Genomic DNA, 20,271 nt, shown 5'->3' on the forward strand with positions numbered 1-20,271 from the left:
ACATGTATTGCAAAGTGATTACCTCAGTAAGTTTAGTTACCATCTATCCTCTCATATGGATACAGTAAAAAGAACAAGCAAAAACAGAAAAAAACTTTCCTTGTGATGAGAGCCCTTAGGATCTACTCCTAAATCTCAGTTTTCAAATTCCAGGATGGGGCAAATAGAATTTACCTCAAAGTAAATTGTTGTCAATTTCTATGGACAAGCAACAGCTATAGCTACGTGTAATTCAGTCTTGTCACTAAATTACCATGATCTTGAAAGCTATTTTGGAATGAAAAGACAAAAGTAAGAGACACTGAAGTTGCATTCTTATAGATTAATTCACAAAATACTCACTAAAGGTCCACTGACTGCAAGGTACTATGCTAAGACTTGTGGAAAAATTAAATATAAATCAGGCCAGGGGCACCTGGCTGGCTCAGTCAGTTAATCGTCTGACTCTTGGTTTCAGCTCAGATCATGATCTGACAGCTTTGTGAGTTGGAGCCCGGTGCTGGGTTCTACTCAGAACCTGCTTGGGATTCTCTCTCTCTCTTCTCTCTCTCTCTGCCCTTCCCCCCACTCGTGCTCTGTCTCTCAAAATAAATAAACTTTACATATATCTGTATCATCTATATCTATATATATAGAGAGAGGGGGGTGGCTATGGAGGAATAAGAGGAGACTATTTTAGAGCCAAACTCCAGGTAGGAAGATGTTGCTGGCACTGGGGGAGAGGAGAAGGGAATGGGTGTAGCTGTGGGAGGGCAGAAATACTTAGCAGAGAAACAGGAGTTCGACCATCCTACTGACGGTGCTGTTCCCACTGGATGCGGCAGTTCTAGCCTCTGAAACTGATGTTCAGTGGCCTCTGCCACATAGTGCAATGTGCCCCTGTTCTCTGCCTCAGGAGCCATTGGCACTCTGCCCCAAAGCGGCCATCAGATTCTGACTCTGAGGCGGAGACTGGTTTGCCCCTTTGCCTCTCAGCGCCCCCAATTTTGTGGCTCTGCTCTCTGATGTCGTGCTGTGCAGGCTCCACTGCATGGGTGACAGATTGCGTCTGCATAAACAGGAGCAGGAGCGATGCACAGAGTTAGGGAAGGACTCGAGAATCTCATCACAGATGGTCAGATTATGTCATTGAGAATTACCCTGTCTGAGGATGAGGGTGAGGATTATACACACACACACAGCTGTAAAGATGTTTGCAAGATGTTTCATATGACACGTAATAATGGAACTAGCTTTTTCAAAAAAGTCAGTGACACGGGGAATCTTTTTCTGACACTGAGAGATGGAGTTAATCACACCGCCGCCAGCCTGCCTGCCTGCGTGCTGCTAATGTTGCATTTTCCCCACTGCCCTGTGGTTCTGGTTAAACCATGGTTCTGGGGCACCAGGCTTCCTGAGTTTGAAGGGAAGCTCCTCCATTTACCATAATCTGTGACCTCAGGCAATTCATTTAACCTCCCTAAACTACACTTTCCTCATTTGTAAAATGGTAATAATACTGCCTGATAGGGCGCCTATGCGTAGTAAAGGAAATGCCTCCCACAATAAAGAACATCTCAGTGAGAGGAACGCAGCAAGGGCTTTCTCCCAGATGCCAGCAGGATTTGCTCTCTTATCTCAGTTCTTTTTTTTTTTTTTCAATATTTTTAAGATATAATTTATTGTCAAAATTGGCTAACATACAGTGTGTACAGTGTGCTCTTGGTTTATGGGGTAGATTCCCGCGGTTCATCTCTTACATACTCAAGAGCCACCTTCACTTGGGGCCACCTCCGACCACAGCCATCAACGTTCTTTATCCGCTCCCTGAGTTATTCTTTCTCGGTAGCATTTATTGCCATGGCGCATACTGCATATTTTATTTATGTTTATTGAGTGTCTCTTTACTAGAAGACAAGCTCCAGGAGATAGTATCCACAGCACCCAGATCAGCGTCTGGCATGGAATACGAATCCAGTAAAGATTTACTGGAAGGGAGGAGACAGCCACTTCTGCTAACTTGAAACTACTCTTTCTTGGTCCAGTCCTATCCTTTTGAGGCCCTGTTTGGGGGACATTTAGACTGTCCGTTGGCACCGGTACCTGGAAGCAAGAGAAGAAACTGAAATTGAGGTAATTCTAGCAGCTTGTGCTAGAGGAGCCCGGCCTTACTGAACTTGAATCCAACGCTGAGGATTTCTCATAAATCTCATTCATGCTGCCCTCTCCTTGCTCAGCTCATTAGTCAAAATCGGCCTGAGGGACCCGCTGCAGAGCTGGGGAGGGTAAAGAGTTCTCGGATCCCTTTTCCCTTTCTTGGCGGAAAGCTCTTATCCAGACAGCGAGGGGCAGGGTTCGGCAAAGCTCGCCTCCTCTGGGCCTCGGCATCCCCGGGCCAGCTCGCCTGCAGGTCGGGAGCGCGCGTCCCCGCCGCACCGCGGCGCCAGGAGCGACTCGCCAAGCCCGGGGCCGCGGGAGGAGGTGGAGGCGGTGGCGAAGCTCACGCACCTCGGAGGAGCGGCGCCCGCGGGCCGGGGAGCGCCAGCCGGTAACCGCGGGCGGGACGGGGCGCCCGGGACCACGCAGAGCCGAGGCACTGGGTGCGGGAGGCTTGAGAGAAGGCAGGCAGTCGGGCTCCGTTGGGTTTGGGGGTGGACTTTAGTTGGGGGATGTTTGGGAGGATGGGAGTGGGAAGGGGAAAATTGAGGCTTTGGAGGTGCGCAGGAGAAGAGTGAGACCCCGTGGAGAGCACCCAAGTTTGTAACCTTCCTCGCAGCCCGCTAATGTGAGCGTCCCGCCGGAGGCCGTCCGAAAAGGCTGGGAGCGGTGGCGCTCGGGGCTCGGGCTTCGGCTTGGGTGGGTTTCCTCCGCTCCACTGGGAAGGCCGTGGAACACCTTCCCCCGCCCGTGAGAAAACTTTCCACGCCCTGGTCTGCCTGCCACCTTTGTGCCCTACAGCTGAGAGCCCTTCTGGGCGCGGGGACTCTACGCATCCAGGGGAAGTGCTCTGTCCGCTGGCCCGGGGTGCACGCCCCCTGCGGTGGGCAGGTTTCTCGGAATCAACCCTGGCTTGACAGTTAATTCATTTCGTTTGCGCTAGGGAGCCTGCCTGCAGGTCATTTTACTGATTAGAGGGAAATACCGGTTTCGTTTTTCTTCCTTTTCCATCCTTGCCGCATAATTAATTGAGGAAGACAAAAGATCGCCTCGTTAGAAAGTTGTTTTGAGGCTTTGTGGTTTCCTAAGCAGTTTAGAAGACTCGAGGAATCCCAGCTATTACTCTGGATTTAATCTCATGACATAAGGAAACATTTAATGGTGTCCTGAAAGCAAAGGGGGGTTGGGAGAAATTGCCAATGCTATTCCAGGGAAGAGAGGGGAACTTCCATCTATAAATCCTTATGAAAACCCCAAAGGTAAGTGATAGTATTTCCAGTTTGCACGTGAAAAATGCTTAGGTTGAGATACAAGTTTTCCAACCGAATCCTCCAGTTAATAGTGGGAGTAGAGGCCTGGAAACTAGGACTGTGAAGCTAGTGCCCCTTAGGTACATCACAAGGGGGTCCTTACTAAGAACACAGGTAGGAAAGTGGCCTGGGCCTGCCACCGGTAAGGTCCAGGATGGGAGAGGCCACCATGAGTTGGAGTATCCACATCAAGGGGTTATGCCCTGATCATCCAATGTTTATGGAAGATGACAGGATACCAGCAGGTGGAGGAGAAGGCAGAGTTGCTCCCAGTTTGTTTCTTTCTGGGAGCAAAGAAATAAGACCCCTTTAAGAGGTCTTGAAACCCAAGACTGGGCTGGATTGTTCAAGGCCAAAAAACAGGCATCCTAGAGCAGTGAAAGCATTCACCTAAAGCAGGCTTGAGAGAGGAGAACCCCAACCAGACTTTTCAAAAGAGGGAAACATTGAATCCTGGCAGTGTTTCAGAACAAATTTTTAAAGGAGAAAGCTAAAGACCACCCAGGAAAGGATTTGCAAAGACAATTTATGTCAAACGATTTCTCTTTTCTAGAGACTTACCCGTTTGTAGATTGGAGCATGCCATACCTCGTTGTTTTTCAAATGTGGGTTATAACTCATATAGGGTAATGATATGAATGTAGTGAGTTGCGCCAGCATTTTAAAAAAAAGTTTATTTTTGGGGCGCCTGGGTGGCTCAGTCGGTTGAGCGTCCAACTTCGGCTCAGGTCACGATCTCGCCATCTGTGAGTTCGAGCCCCGCATCGGGCTCTGGGCTGATGGCTCAGAGCCTGGAGCCTGCTTCCAATTCTGTGTCTCCCTCTCTCTCTGCCCCTCCCCCGTTCATGCTCTGTCTCTCTCTGTCTCAAAAATAAATAAATGTTAAAAAAAAAAGTTTATTTTATTTATTTTGAGAGAGAGGGAAAGAGACTGGGGGAGAGAGAGAGAGAGAGAGAGAGAGAGAGAATGAATCCTAAGCAGGCTCTGCACTGTCAGCATGGAGCCTGATGCAGAGTCAGTCCCGTGAAATGTGAGAACATGACTTGAGCCAAAATCAAGAGTTGGATGCTTAACCAGCTGAGCTGCCCAGGTGCTCCATCATCAGCATTTTTTTTTTTAAACGTGAAATTAAATAGCAGGGGAGAGAAAACATCAAGTGCATTGCATGTGCAAGGGAGAGTATTGTTTTATCAAATGTGCGTGTGTGTTGTTCTGTGTTGTCCATCCTGCTGCCTCTGTAGGGGTGTCCATACCTATCCCTGGATGTCCCTCTTCATCCTTCTAGGCTACCCCCACTCTGCTCATGGTGCGGTTTCACTTTGCAAATTGTATCATCTGCACATTCTGGAAAATGTAGCCTTCCTCTTCCCCATTTCTCTAGGCCTGATATTTTGCCAATCAGAATTCCTTTATAAATTCCTTATTTTTAACCTTTTATTTATTTTTTTAGAGTTTTTATTTAAATTCCAGATAGTTAACATACAGTGTAATACTAGTTTTAGGTGTAAAGTATAATGATTCCACACTTCCATACAACACCCCGTGCTCATCACAAGTGCCCTCCTTAATCCCCATCACCTATTTCACCTATTCCCCCCACCTGCCTCCCCTCTGGTAATCATCAGTTCTCTATAGTTAAGAGTTTGTTTCTTGATTTGCCTCTCTCTCTCTTTTTCCCCCCCTTTGCTCATTTGTTTTGTTTCTCAAATTCTACACATGAGTGAAATTATATGGTATTTGTCTTTCCCTGATTGACTTATTTTGCTTGGCACAATACTCTCTAGCTCTATCCATGTCATTGCAAATGGCAAGATTTCATTCTTCTTTTATGGCTGAGTAATATTCCATTTGCTTATATATACCACATCTTCTTTATCCATTCATCCATTCATCAGTCGATGGACACTTGGGCTCTATAATTTGGCTATTGTATATAATGCTGCTATAAACATTAGGGTGCATGTATCCCTTTGAATTAATGTTTTTGTGTTCATTGGGCAAACACCTAGTAGTGCAATTACTAGATTGTAGGGTAGTTCTATTTTTAACTTTTTGAGGAAGCTCCATACTGTTTTCAAGAGTGGCTGCACCAGTTTGCATACCCACCAATAGTACAAAAGGGCTCCCCTATCCCCACATCCTTGGCAAAGCCTGTTTTGTTTTTTTGTGTTGTTGATTTTAGTCGTTCTGATAGGTGTGGGGTGATATCTCATTGAAGTTTTGATTTGCATTTCCCTGGTGATCAGTGATGTTGAGCATCTTTTCATGTGTCTGTTGCCCATCTGTGTCTTCTTTGGAAAAATGTCTATTCATGTCGTCTGCCCATTTTTAAATTGGATTATTTGTTTTTTGGGTGTTGAGTTTTATAAGTTCTTCATAAACTTTGGATACTAATTCTTTATTGGATATGTCGTTTGCAAACATCTTCTCCCATTCTGTAGGTTGCCTTTTACTTTTGTTGATTGTTACTTTTGCTGTGCAGAAGCTTTTTATTTTGACATAGCTTAATAGTTTATTTTTGCTTTTGTTTACCTTCCCTCAGGAGACTTATCTAGAAAAAGTTGCTACAGCTGATGTCAGAGAAATGACTGCCTGTTATTTCTTCAATGATTTTTATGGTTTCAGGTCTCACATTTAGTCTTTCATCCAGTTTGAGTTTATTTTTGTATATGGTGAAGGAGAATGGTCCAGTTTCATTCTTTTGCATGTGGCTGTCCAGTTTTCCCAACACCATTTGTTGAAGAGACTGTCTTTTTTCCATTGGATATTCTTCTCTGCTTTGTTGAAGATTAATTGATCATGTAATTGTGGGTTCATTTCTGGGTTTTCTATTCTGTTCTATTGATCTGTGTGTCTATTTTTGTGTCAGTATCATCTGTTTTGATTACTACAGCTTTGTAATATAATTTGAAGTATAGAACTATGATGCCTCCAGCTTTGTATTTCTTTTTCAAGATGGCTATTCGAGGTCTTTTGTGGTTCCATACAATTTTAGGATTTTTATTCTAGTTCTGTGAAAAACGCGGTTGGTATTTTGATAGGGATTGCATTAAATGTATAGATTATTTGGGGTAGTACAGGCATTTTAATAATATTGGTTCTTCCAATCCATGAGCATGGAATGTCTTTTCACTTATTTCATCATCTTCAATTTATTTCATCAGTGTTTTATAATTTTCAGAGTATGGTCTTTCACCTCTTTGGTTAGGTTTATTCCTAGGTATCTTATTGGTTTTCATGCAGTTGTAAGTGGGATGGTTTTCTTAATTTCTTTCTCTGCTACTTAATTATTAGTGTATAAAAATGCAACAGATTTCTGTACATTGATTCTGTATCCTGCAATTTTATTAAATTCATTAATCAGGTCTAGCAGTTTTTGGTGGAGTCTTTCAGGTTTTCTTTATATAGTATCATGTCATCTGCAAATAGTGAAAATTTTACTTCTTCCATGCTGATTTAGATGACTTTTATTTATTTTTGTTGTCTGATTGTTGTGGTTAGGACTTCTAGTACTATATTGAACAAAAGTGGAGAAAATGGACATCCTTGTCTTGTTCCTGATCATAGAAGAAAAGTTCTCACTTTTCCTCCATTTAAGATGATATTAGCTATATATGGCCTTTACTATGTTGAAGTATCCTCCCTCTAAATCTACTGTGTTGAGAGTTTTTATCACGAATGGATGTTGTTCTTTGTCAAGTGCTTTTCTACATCTATTGAAATAACCATAGGGTTCTTATCCTTTCTTATATTAATGTGATGTATCTCATTGATTGATTTGCAAATATGAACCACACTTGCAACCCAGGAATAAATCCAAGTTGATTATGGTGGATTATTTTTTTAATGTACTATTGGATTTGGTTTGCTACTATTTTGTTGAGGATTTTTGCATTTGTGTTCATCAGAAATATTGATTGGCCTATAGTTCTCTTTGTGCTTTCTTTCTCAGGTTTTGGCATCAGGGTAATGTTCACTTCATAAAATGATTTTGGAGGTTTTCCTTCCTTTTCTATTTTATGGAATAGTTTGAAGAATAAGTATTTTATTTATTTATTTATTTATTTATTTATTTATTTATTTAAACTTGTTTTACTTTTTATTTTTTTTAAATTTACATCCAAATTAGTTAGTATATAGTGCAACAATGATTTCAGGAGTAGATTCCTTAGTGCCCCTTACCCATTTAGCCCATCCCCCCTCCCACAATCCCTCCCATAACCCTCAGTTTGCTCTCCATATTTATGAGTCTCTTCTGTTTTGTCCCCTCCCTGTTTTTATATTGTTTTTGTTTCCCTTCCCTTATGTTCATCTGTTTTGTCTCTTAAAGTCCTCATGTCAGTGAAGTCATATGTTATTTGTCTTTCTCTGACTAATTTCACTTAGCATAATACCCTCCAGTTCCATCCACGTAGTTGCACATGGCAAGATTTCATTCTTTTTGACTGCTGAGTAATACTCTATTGTATATGTATACCACATCTTCTTTACCCATTCATCCATCGATGGACATTCGGTCTCTTTCCATACTTTGGCTATTGTTGATAGTGCTGCTATAAACATGGGGGTGCATGTGTCCCTTCGAAACAGCACACCTGTATCCCTTGGATAAATACCTAGTAGTGCAATTGCCAGGTTGTAGGGTAGTTTTATTTTTAGTTTTTTGAGGAACCTCCATACTGTTTTCCAGAGTGGCTGCACCAGCTTGCATTCCCAGAGAATAATAAGTATTAACTCTTCTTTAAATGTTGGGTAGAATTCACCTGTAAAACCATCTGGTCCTGGACTGCTGTTGTTGGGAGTTTTTTGATTACTGATTTGATTTCTTTGCTAGGTATCAGTCTGTTCAAATTTTCTATTTCTTCCTGTTTCAGTTTTGGTAGTTATATGCTTTTAGGAAATTGTGCATTTCCTCTAGGTTGTCCAATTTGTTGGCATATAGTTTTCATAGTATTCTCCTATAATTGTTTGTATTTCTGTGATGTTGGATGTTATTTCTTCTCTCTAATTTGTGATTTTATTTATCTGAGTTCTTTTCACTTTTTCTAGGTAAGTCTGGATAGAGGTTTATCAATTTTGTTGATTTTTTTCAAAGAAACAGTTTCTGGTTTAATTGATTTGTTCTAATGTTCTATTGTTTTTGTTTTTGTTTTGTCTCTATATCATTTATTTCTGCTCTAACCTTTATTATTTCCTTCCTTCAGCTGGCTTTAGGCTTCACTTGTTGTTCATTTTCTAGCTCCTGTAGGTGTAAGGTTAGGTTTTTACTTGAGATTTTTCTTGCTCATAAGGTAGGCCTGTATTGCTATATACTTCCCTCTTAGGACCACTTTTGCTGAAGCCCAAATATTTTGGACCATTATGTTCATTTTCATTTGTTTCCATATATCTTTTTATTTCTTCTTTTATTTCCTGGTTGACTCATTCATTGTTTAGTAGAATGTTATATAACCTCCATGTCTTTCTGGTCTTTCTAGATTTTTTTCTGTGGTTGACTTCTAGTTTCATAGTGTTGTGGTCAGAACAGGTACATGATATGACTTGGATCTTCTTGTATTTGTTGAGACTAATTTTGTGGCCCAATATGCTATTTCTTCTAGAGAATGTTTATTTTTGACCTTTTAATGTTTTTGGTATGGCAGTGACTTGGCAAGCTGCTTCCTAGTGCCCTAGTGCCCACTTTTGGGCACAATCTCCTTTACTTCTCACAGATAGGTGGATGTTGCTATTTACATTTTACAAATGGGGCTTCCCAAAGCTAGAGACATACAAATAATTTAGTCACTGGTCCCTGCTCCTCATTACAGATGGCCCAAAGAGTGTCCTGCCTTTGGAGAAGCATTTTGCAAAGTCTCATACTATCCCTAAGGATAAAGTAAGGGAATAGAGGATGTACAACAAGGCTCTCTCCCTGTCCCTGCACCTCCTTGGTATTATTTATCAGGAGAAAGACATAGAGGAGACATTTATCAGAGATGTGGCAAGTAAAAATCTGGCAGGATACTCCATGAGACACATTTTATATCTGGGCAAGAGATAATAATACTAGAAGGCTGAAGGCCTAGTCCTGCATTTAGGTTCACAGTCAATTTAAAAAGTAAAAGATGGAGTGACCCCAGTGAGTAGCAATTCATAATTCACGTAAAAGAAAAAAAAACCCAAGGATTTCAGTGGCTCACCAAGCCCTGAAAGGACCATAATGTAAAGTAGCTACTCAGTCGCAAACTTGGGTTGCAATGACAATGACAGGTCTTTTTTTTTTTTTAAACAGACATTTGTGTGGAGCTTATTATGTGCCAGGCATAATTATGAGTGTTTCACAATTTTATCTCAATCCCTGTAACAACTTCATGAAGTAGGGAATATAATTATCACCATTCTCCGGTAACAGATGAGAAGGCTGAAGCACAGAAAGATTAAATAATTTGTTTAAGATTACATAGCCAGTAAACAGTAGAGCTGGGATTAGAACCTGGGCCCTTAACTACTACCATCTACCTCAAACCTGTGATGACTGGATCATGGGAGCCTAGGCTCCCTCCACACAGCATCCCCTTCTGGTGGCCCCTTAATGGAGGACAGAAACTAACTTTGCAGCATCCAGAGCAAAGTGACCTAGATGATGAGGATCTAAAGACTAGGCCATGTGAGGAACAATAAGTATGTAGCCTGGCAGAGAAGAGCCTTGGCCAGTTATGAGACCAGTCCTCAGATATCTGGAGAAGAGGAAGTAGGTTTGTTCTCAGTATCAGATCAAGCCAATTTTAGGCGATTTTCTGTCAGGACTGAGAGAGTATTCCCCCCCAGTGAGAGAGTATTGACTTCCATGTCTCTGCCCCTTTCAATGCTCAAATTCCTCAACTTTACTAGATACATAAAAGTAAATAAACTTTAAAAATAATTGGAAATTATAGTCTATGCATTTGTATGTATGGGTATGTAAGTAGGGTACTGAAGTAAAGTTTTGACTGAGCCACACATTCAAATTATGTGAAATTCCAAAAGACAGTGCTAGACCACCAATTAGAAATTTTAGTGTATATATTTGAGAACTTTTGCATAACATACCCCACTGGCTGCTTCAAGAATATGAGGATTATGAGAGGAGGCTTTATTAAAGAGATTTATTCAGAAAGATCATTTCCTTCATCCCAAATCCAGCAAGGGGGACTTTTGAAGAAACACTAGTTGAACTGTACAGGTGTTTCTTGCATTTGGGGCTCATGTGGTGGCCTGGGCAGTAGGATCACCTGCCTTCGCAGAGTTTGTTAGGGCAAAAGATATCATAGACCTTCCTGTGGGACCAAGTGGGACCATGTAGGAAAGAGGGCTGACCTGGAGCCACTCTAAATTCAGCCCAGGAGTGAGGGCACCCCAGCAGCTAGAGTTTCCAGAAATCCAGAGACTAAGGAAGAGTGAGCAGTCAGCTGAAGGAAAGTGAGTATCATTAAAGTACCCATAAACAGAGGGGCCATATAGTCCCAGCCCCTACTTTGATTTTGGCAGGGTGATAAACTGACAAGCAGTTGCACATAAAGGGGAGAATAAGAAAAGAGATCAATATTCCCCCAATCCCTGCAGAGACTAGCGGGCAGCGGGACCTAGCTGGCATAGGGAAGGAGATTTAATGTTATAACCAGGTTGGAGTTTCTTTTATTTCCAGACTGCAAACTTGAATTCTTTTGGGACTTTGAAGTGGTTGCTTGAGCAGAAACGTCTACCCAAGGATCTACTCAAGTGTTCATCTGAAGACAGGGAGGATGAATCCACTGAATGCATTTTAAGGGGCAACAGAAGAGAAAAATAAAATTGACGTTTGATCAGGTCCCACAGCTGCACCAGCTCAGAGTATGGATTATATATGCTTAGGTCGAAACAGTAAAGAGTAACGGTCTATTCGCTTGATGTTACATGTACTCCAGACTTGGAGGTAGGAGCGTTTAGAAAAGGAAAGAAAATATTTACTTGCCCAGAGTGCAGGGATGTTAGGCTTCAGAAGATTGACTCATCAAATAAAAATACAATGAATACTTGAAAGAAAATACCCCATAAGATTTTCAGAGTTCTCAAGTGTCCATTAGTCTTTTGTTCATGGTTGAAAGCAACTTTCGCACATGATTATTGTATTCCCCACAGTTATGACTTATCTTCAGACACCCCATAACAAACAATCAGGAGAAAAAAATGGTTTCCCTTAGGGAGCCCAGGCTTATGGGACATATTCAAGGTTTTGTTATCTGGGGGACCAACTTTCAGACAGGATGGTCATGTTATTTTTAGCTTATGTCAGGGTGCAAAGTGATTTTTCTTCTTGACTAGAGAATAAGAACTGCTTAGTCCTATTGGAAAGAGGGGAAAGTATGCATTTTTGCTTCTCTTTCCTTGCAAACATGATTCTTCAATCCATTATGATGTTGCTGAGATGTGAAGTAAAAAAACAGAAGTTGAGCATCTTTTTATGAAATACTAAAATTATGGATTTTAGTTAAAGTCTGAGTTGAATTGTTGCTTGTGCCTCTGTTACCAAGATCTATGCGATTTTCACCTGACTGGAGAACATTAGTAAATTTTGTAACCCTTCAAGTGAAAATAATTTATAAGCTTCAAATAATCACTCTCCTCAAAGGTGACTTTGTTTTCTTCATGTCCTTGGTAACAGCAAAAACAACAATTAAAGGCAGAGGTGGGGCAGGCTGAGGGGGCTGCTTCCTACAGGTAGCTCTACAGTTGCCTAGTTGATCAAGAAAGAAAAATTAGAGATAAGTGAGGATATGTGGGTGTAAACAGCACCTGTATTTCTATGAATATTTGTGTAGATACCCCCCCCCCCAATATAATTCTCTTGTGTGGAAGAAAGAAAAAACCAAAGCAACAGGTGAATCTGAAGATCGGGATGCTGTATCATGTAAACCGACATATATTCCAACCAGTGCTCCTCTAAAGTCTCCATTAAATTACCTCAGTAGGAGAGGATAGTTAACCCATGTTTCTGGGAGTCTGAAGCATAGGCCAAGACCACCAGACGCAAATATGTATTTTTCTTGAACATTCATTTGATATTTGCAGTTTACTCTATAACATATCTGTACTTATTTAATTTGAAAATATAACCTTCTAAGTCTTTTAAATGCATTCTTTTGAATGCATTTTAAGGGGCACTGGAAGAGAAAAATAGGATTGACATTTGATCAGGTCCCACAGCTGCACCAGCTCAGAGTATGGATTATATATGCTTAGGTTGAAACAGTAAAGAGTAACGGTCTGTTTGCTTGATGTTACTTACATGTACTCCAGACTTGGATGTAGGAACACTGAACCGGGAGGATGAGCCAGGTATGTCCTGAGACTTGGGGGGCTGATATCCCCAGTCCTCAGCAGGCAGAGCAAGGAACTGGCATTTCTGACTGTTGCTTTGCAAGGCTCTGTCTGGCTGTCTTCTGGCCAGTCCTTCCTTGCAGTTGAGAAGGCCCGGGGGAGCCTGGAGCCTGGCTGGCCTTGCTCTGCCAGACTCTGTCTGCTTGTAATTAGGGACTGTACTAGGTTGGCAGTGGGTATGGTAGGTGGAAAAACTAGAAAAGACAAAGACATACACCTTAGTTTAAGAATCCCAGACAAAGGAGGATATGATGATCATGGGAAAGTGTAGCCTTCCTATGGTTCGGTCTGGAGCTCTTAAACCACTGCTTTGGTTTAAATTTCCTTTTCCGTGGAACAGAGATTGGAATACCTGGTCCTTCTCCTTTTGGCTTATTTGTCAAAAGAATGATTCAGCTCAGGGCTGTAAAGAACAGTGTGTGCTGTTTGGAGACAGATAGCATGAGCAGTAAATACAAAGTAGGCTCATTTGCCAGATCGTCCTTAAAGTGATTTAAGATATGGCCAGTCTCATTCTCCTTAGCCCTATTATGGTGAATGTTTCACAAACTCCACTAATTAAAATGGAAAGGGTGGTTGTTTCCCTAGTATTGTTAAAATGGTAATTCACCTGGCCATGATGTTTTATAATAACAACTCTATAAATCAGCATGAGAGTTCAGGGAGAGGCAAAGTCTTATCCTGAGGGAATCTGACTTATATACTCATTATTAAAGTGAGAGAGTCAGGTAATCCACATGACAGGATTTGAATGAAGGGAGACAATCCTCATGGGCTTGGGCAGGACTCTGGTGGGGGGCACTGAGCATTATTCTCAAAGGTTGGCAGGAATCCAGAGTAGGGGGTAGATGGCAGTCCAGGCTGGCAGGTGGAATAGAGTAGGCAAAGCTCAGAGGACTGTCTTTGAGCCCTCCCCCACCTGGCCCCTTGCTGTAATGAGCCTCTCTTTCATGATAATCCTATTCACGTATTGTCTGCCTGTGTCATCAGGCTTTTGCATTGCACCTTAACGTCTCTGTGTGTGTATTTGAAGGGGTGATATTTAACAGAGGAGAGTTTGGTTTCAAATAGAAGCCTGAATTCTTTCAGGGCATAGGCCTTGACTTTTGAAACCCCACAAAATCTTTCATAATGGAACTCATAGTGTTTAAAATATCCTCATTGGGCTGAATGTACCCATATTCATTTTAACATGTTCTTCTTGAAGGACATGTTGATGAGAACGTCACAAATTGTTGAAGATGGCATATAGTGGGGTAGGTTAATGACATTTCAAAAAGGGTTTTCTTTCCAGAAATTTTTTGTTGTTTAGTTACAGTAAAAGTGGTTGGTTTAGTAAGTCAATTTTCATGGGCTTTCTAGGACAGTTTATTATTTATCTATTTTTCATTTTTATTTATGTTTTTTTAATGTTTATTTATTTTTGAGAGGCAGCATGAGAGCAGGGGAGGGGTATAGAAAGAGGTAAAGAGAGGATCTGAAGCAGACTCCAAGCTGTCAGTGCAGAGCCCAGTGTGGGGTTCAAACCCACGAACCATGAGATCATGACCTGAGTTGAAGTCAGACGCTTAACTGACTCAGCCACCCAGGCGCCCCTATGACAGTTTAAATAATCAAAACTGTATTAGTTTGCTAGGGCTCTCATAACAAAATATCAAAGATTGAGTGGCTAAAACAATAGAAATTTATTTCCTCACAGTTCTGGAGACTTGAAGTCCAAGATCAAGGTGTCATCAGGGGCTGGTTTCCTCTGAGGGCTGAGGGAAGGATGTGTTCCAGGCCTCTCTCTCTCTGGTTTGTAGGTGGCCATCCTCTCGCTGTCCCTATGTGCACAAGTGGCCCTGGCATCCCTCCCTGTGTCCTTATTACTTTTTGTAAGAACACCAGATTGGATTAGGGCTCACCCTAAGGGCCTCATTTTAACTTCGTTCCTTTTGTAAAGGCCCTGTCTTCAAATGTAGCCACATTCTAAGGTTTGGGGTGGTTAGGGCTACAACATACAAATTTTAGGGGGACACAGTTCAGCCTGTGACAGTACTATATCCATACTGCACTGTACACACACACACACACACACACACACACACACACACGTGTACACACACACAATTTTTACAAATAGACACACATCATTGAGTTTGTGATGCAGATGGAAAACACTTGATATTTTATTAAGTTACAGAATCATAGATTCTGTAGAAGAAAATCTCACCACATCCCTCTGAGTCCTTTCCTTTGCTTTCAGAGAGGATGGATGTCTAAGCCATTTCGGGCAGCTTTCATGCGAATGCAATGGACCGAGACAGTGTAATGCAGACCCACGTAAAAGTATCTGCCTCCTATGAACATGTTGATGTCACTGTCAGCTTTCCTTTCTTGCAGAGGACTGCCTTTACTGTGAGATTATCTCTTTGTCACTTGGAAGGTGCTTAAAATGACTTTTTGCTTATGGAATGATAATTATTAATAATAGTCGTTTTCAAAAAATGTCCTTATTTGGCAAAATAAAAATATTGGCAGTCCTGTCTTGCAGATCCATAAATTCTAGCTGGTCTCCAGAAAACATTCCCCAGAGACTGGAGCCCGTTTTAGAAGATTATGGTGTTTCCTCTCTGTGACTTTAAATGCAATCCACAAGAAGGCTCTGGAAGCTTGGGAATAGTAACTTGTAATGGACTTCTGCTGAAATGAGGTTGGCTAATGACAGGGACAACAGAAGGTGAAGCTGGTCAAAAGGAGAGCTTGTGAAGCGATCAGTGTGTCTCCAGGACTGGTGGAGGTAAGGGGACCCAAGCCAGGGCTGCACCAGTATTCCCCCCCCCCCGCCCCCCCGCCCCCCCCGCCCCCCCCCACCCCCGCGGAAGGCTCTCTCTGGTATGCAGGAGGAAGATTCCTCACATCCTGGATAGAATATTCCTTTTGCATGGAAAGGGCTCACCACAAGGGCTCTGGAAAAGACCAAAGCTGAATCCTTGAAAGCTGGCCATTGCAGAAGGACCCACACTGGGAGGGATGCCTGGGTGTCCCCCAGGGTGGTCTTTTGCTTCAGGAGCTCTCAATTACACTTTCCCCAAGGACATTGGTTGGGAAGTGCTGATTTTTATTATTTTCTTATTAGAAAAAATTTTTTAGAACTTTTAAAAGTTTTGGCAAAGTATGTATAACATAAAATTCACATTGTTGTGTAACCATCACCACTATCTGCCTCCGGAACATTTTCATCATCCCAAACTGAAACTCTGTATCCACTAAATGATAACTTCCCATTCCTGCTTCTCCCAGACCTCAGCAACCACCATTCTACTTTCCACCTCTGTGAATTGAGTACTCTGTGTTCCTCGCGTAAAGGGAATCCTGCAGTATTTGTCCTCATGTGTCTGGCTTATTTCATTAGCATAATGTCTTCAAGGCTCATCCATGTTGTCACATATGTCAGAATTTCTTCTTAAGGCTGAATAATACCCATTGCATGGATATACTGTGTTTTGTTTATTCATTCAACTGCCAGTCTGCATTTGTACTGCCCCCCCGCTTATAGTTATTGTGAATAATGCTGTTGAGGACACTGGTGTACAAATAGCTGTTGGAGTCTCTGCTTTTGACTCTTTGGGGTATAATTCCAGAGCTGAAATTGAGGGATTATAAAGTATTCCATGTGTAAATTTTTGAGGAGCTAAGAGCGGCACCATTTTACCTTTCCATCAGCAACGCACAAGTGTTCCAGGTTCTCTCTATCCTTGCTAACACTGGTTATTTTCTGGTTTTGTTTCTGTTTTTGTTTTATAACAGCTATCCTAATGGGTGTGAAGCGAAAACTCATTGTGAAATACTGCTTTGTGATAGTTGGTTTTTTGATTTGACTCTAGTACTTTTAAACATACTTTTTCTGGGAGCACCTGGGTGGCTCAGTCTGTTAAGTGTCAGACTCTTGGTTTTGGCTCACATCACGATCTCATGGTTAGTGAGTTCGAGCCCCGCTTTGGGCTCCATGCTGACAGTACAGAGCCTGCTTGGGACTCTCTCTCCGCCCCTCCTCTGCTCTTGCTCTCTCTTTCTCTCTCAAAAATAAATCAACTTAAAAAAAAAAACAAATAACAAATAAAAAACATACTTTTTCCGAAGGCTTAGGAATAGAGCAAAAATAGTATTGGGGACCCAGAAAACCTTAACTATAACAGAGTGGTCAACTTGGGATTCCACTGTTTTGTTCAATATGCCTAGAATTTCTTGAAGTCCAGACCAAGGAAAGTGAAGTCCAGAAAGAGGTAGGAGTTAAACGTATGGCATTTCTGTGGTGGGGACCCCAGCCCACCATGGGAGTGGCCTCATTTGTGGCTACAGTAGGATGTCCTATAGAACAAATAGCACGGCATCCTGGCACTTGTGTAGTGGGGTAGAGTAGAGCTGTTTTATTATGTTACATAACTCCTTTGCTCTATTCCACAGCATCAGTTAATCTTTGGGTCTTAAAGTTTGTTTCCCAGACCACGTAAAGCATGTTCTCTGGTCTGCTTGGCCATTTTATTCCTTATTGTAATTCACCGAATTGATGCCATGGTTATAAATCATTCTCCTCCACTTGGTTAGTGTGTCCCAGTTCATTACCTTTCTCAGCCCTGGAGGATTGTGAAAACCTAGCTTCCTAAATCTTCAGAGCTGGGGCTGAAGCCCGGTTGCTGGGAGCAGTGTGCCTGCCGCCCCCACACCTACCTCAGAGCTATGACTCGTCTCTTCTCTGGAAATCCTTTCCAGATGGAGGCTTCATGGCTTCTCTCTGGAGTGTGTTTTCCCCTGTGTGGGTATGTTTCTCTTCTCGATGTCCAGCCAAAGTTTCTGTTAGGATGGGAGAACTCTGCTCTCAAGTTCAGGGTCGACTAAGAGAATGAAAGATAATGTGGGGGCTTCTCCACTGTAGGAGAAACTAATTCAACAAGTATTGTATTTCTGCTATGAGCGAGGCCTTGTGGGGGTTGCTTGAAATACAACAGTGAGCAAAGCAGAGGAGGCCCTGCCCTGTTGGTGCTTATGGAAAAGAGACCAGAGGGAAGAGGAGGGCACTGGAGGACTGGTCCATGCAGTCCTATCATAGTCTGTGCTGTGGTGCAATGCAAAGATCTATCACCATCTCCAAAAATTCTCCAAAGGGCTCAGGGATAGTCATTGTGTCCTAGTACCTAGTAGTCATGCAGTAAGCATTTGCTGGATTGAACTAGGGAGACTGACAGAGTCAGGAAATGCTAACTTTAAAAATTACTTTCTAGTCTATTTACTATTATGTGGCTTCCCAGAGCATTAAGGGGAGGAGGTGGATTTAGGAATCCAAACCACTGTCCTCCCTGAGGCACTAGCTGGTGGAAAAGGGATGCCCACTTGTTAATGAAGCATCTCTCCATTTCAGGTGTTGGCTGAAGTTTATCTGCACAAAATCTTAAGTCCTGTTTCTGGTTTTGGAAGTTGTTCTTCTATTGGCATTGATTCTGATTTTAAGACCGAGGTAGACCCCAGGCTTGAGAAACCTGCTCCATGTTTTGCTCCTGGAAACAAGTTACTGCTGTGCAGCAGAGACATGGGGATAGACAGGAAGAAGATGCACCCAGAATTTCTCTGCCAGCTGTCAGTCACCACATTTTTGAGGTCTGATGGGTAGCTGAGTACTTTCTAGGAAATACCCAAGAACTGCATAAAACTTGATAATGTAGAGAAATTTGGGAATATGTCCATTTCAGAAGGAAAGAGGTGTGTGCGTGTGTGTGTGTGTGTGTGTGTGTGTGTGTGTGTGTGTGATATCTCTAGGCTGAACTGAGTGGCTAGATTCAGATTTCAAAAGTAAGATGCACACTCAAGTCAAAAGATAGCAGGAAGAGAATACTTCAAGGTCCCAGAAGCAAGATCTCTTTAATTGGAAGAAATAAAAATCCACACCATGTGAAAGAAGTTGCTTACTTAAAATGGATTCACAGAAAAGAAATCTGCAAACTTGAGATTTAAAGTGATGAGTACAAGTAGAAGGTAGTGGGTCACACAGAATCTACAAAAAGGAAAAGTAAACTGGAGAACAAGACCATGTCTGCATTTTTTTAAAGCACTGTCCTTGGAGGAGACTACAGAGACTTTGATTTTGGAAGTTAAGGCATAATTTCTTGCTGGGATATGTTGCTTTTAGAAGTGCTTTAGGAATACCCAGGGACTCTGGTCTATCATGAGCCTGACTCATAACTTTGTAGACTCTCATCTGATCTCTGTGTGATCCTACCCACTCAGGTGTGGCCAAGGTGGGTGCACCATTAGTCTTGACTTGGGGGCCTACTCACATCTCTGTGCAATAAGGGAATTAAGCTTCTAAAGCTGTGATTCAGAAGTTCTGACCTTAGGCTCCCCAGCCACCAGAATCAGCCTAGCCAGGCTTTACCTTTGGTTTCTCAAATGCCTTTGCTTGGAGAGAGAAAGGGTGATGGGTGAAGAGAGTGACTTCTCTGTGTTTCGCTGGGGACGGTTGTTCCTAGGAATAGAAGAAAGAAAGAGATAAGAACACATAACTAATGAGAAATTTATGGCCCAGACCGGAATGGAGATTGGCATCCTGGGTGACATGCCCACTACTGGAGTTTGGGGGTTGACGGGAAAGAAGATAGTGTGGCTGCGGTTGGGAATTTTGATCTCAGATCTGAATGGGTTGTTAGGTCTTCCTCCACACATGCTGGTTACTGTGGGGCTTTGGATCTGTGACATTGGCCAGCAGCTTCTTGGAGTGACTTTCTGGCCATGCTGTCAGGTGTGTGTGTGTGTGTGTGTGTGTGTGTGTGCACATGCACGCTCATTTTTTAGGGTTTATAAGCATCTTTTGGATCTTTCCTTAATGTTCCAGTCCTGTGACTGAATTGGTGGTCACTTGGAAAGCACATCTGTTGATGTTTATACCTTAATATGGAAATCAAGGTCCAGCTTCAAGGAAACAGCCCCCATGGGCATGTGAACCCATCATGGCCCTGCAAAGGTATCGATGAAGAGCCTTTATTCACTCCATAGAAAGGTCCACGTCCACATGCATCTTCCCAATTTGAAAGAGGTGGAGAGAATTGCTTGACCTGTCTTTTACGAAGGACAGAGTGTGCCCAGGAGTGGTGTGGGAAGCTGGGTTGGAGGAGGGAAGATGAGATAATTGGAAGAAGGGATGAAAGTGTTGGGAATGTGTATGGGAGAAGGGGTGATGTTGACACGGCCGTGAGAGTGTCTGACGCCTGCTAATCATTCTGTCTGTGTTTGGGTTTGAGATCTTTCTCCCTCCTCCAATGCTATGAATTGGCCTCAACTACCACGTGTGCACCTGGAAAAGGTAACTTCCTTTTCAGGTGTGGCTTTGAGGTGCCCTCACAATTCATCACGGTTGCTGTTATTGGCAGGAGTGCTTTCAGCTCATCAAAAGAGCAATTGGTCTCCCTGCTGCCCCAGG

General features: G+C 42.4%; 1 protein-coding gene across 1 annotated transcript in view; it reads left to right on the forward strand.

The window, feature by feature from the left end:
• Positions 1 to 2,282: 2,282 nt before the first annotated feature.
• MRAP2 (melanocortin 2 receptor accessory protein 2) overlaps positions 2,283 to 20,271 on the forward strand; it is a 54,006-nt gene continuing 36,017 nt past the window's right edge. The window contains exon 1 of the mRNA XM_058734618.1: positions 2,283 to 2,527. The gene's annotated coding sequence lies outside the window, so the exon portion shown is untranslated. The remainder of the gene's footprint in view (positions 2,528 to 20,271) is intronic.

Source organism: Neofelis nebulosa, chromosome 6, assembly GCF_028018385.1.
Source record: "Neofelis nebulosa isolate mNeoNeb1 chromosome 6, mNeoNeb1.pri, whole genome shotgun sequence".
Lineage (NCBI taxonomy): Eukaryota > Metazoa > Chordata > Mammalia > Carnivora > Felidae > Neofelis > Neofelis nebulosa.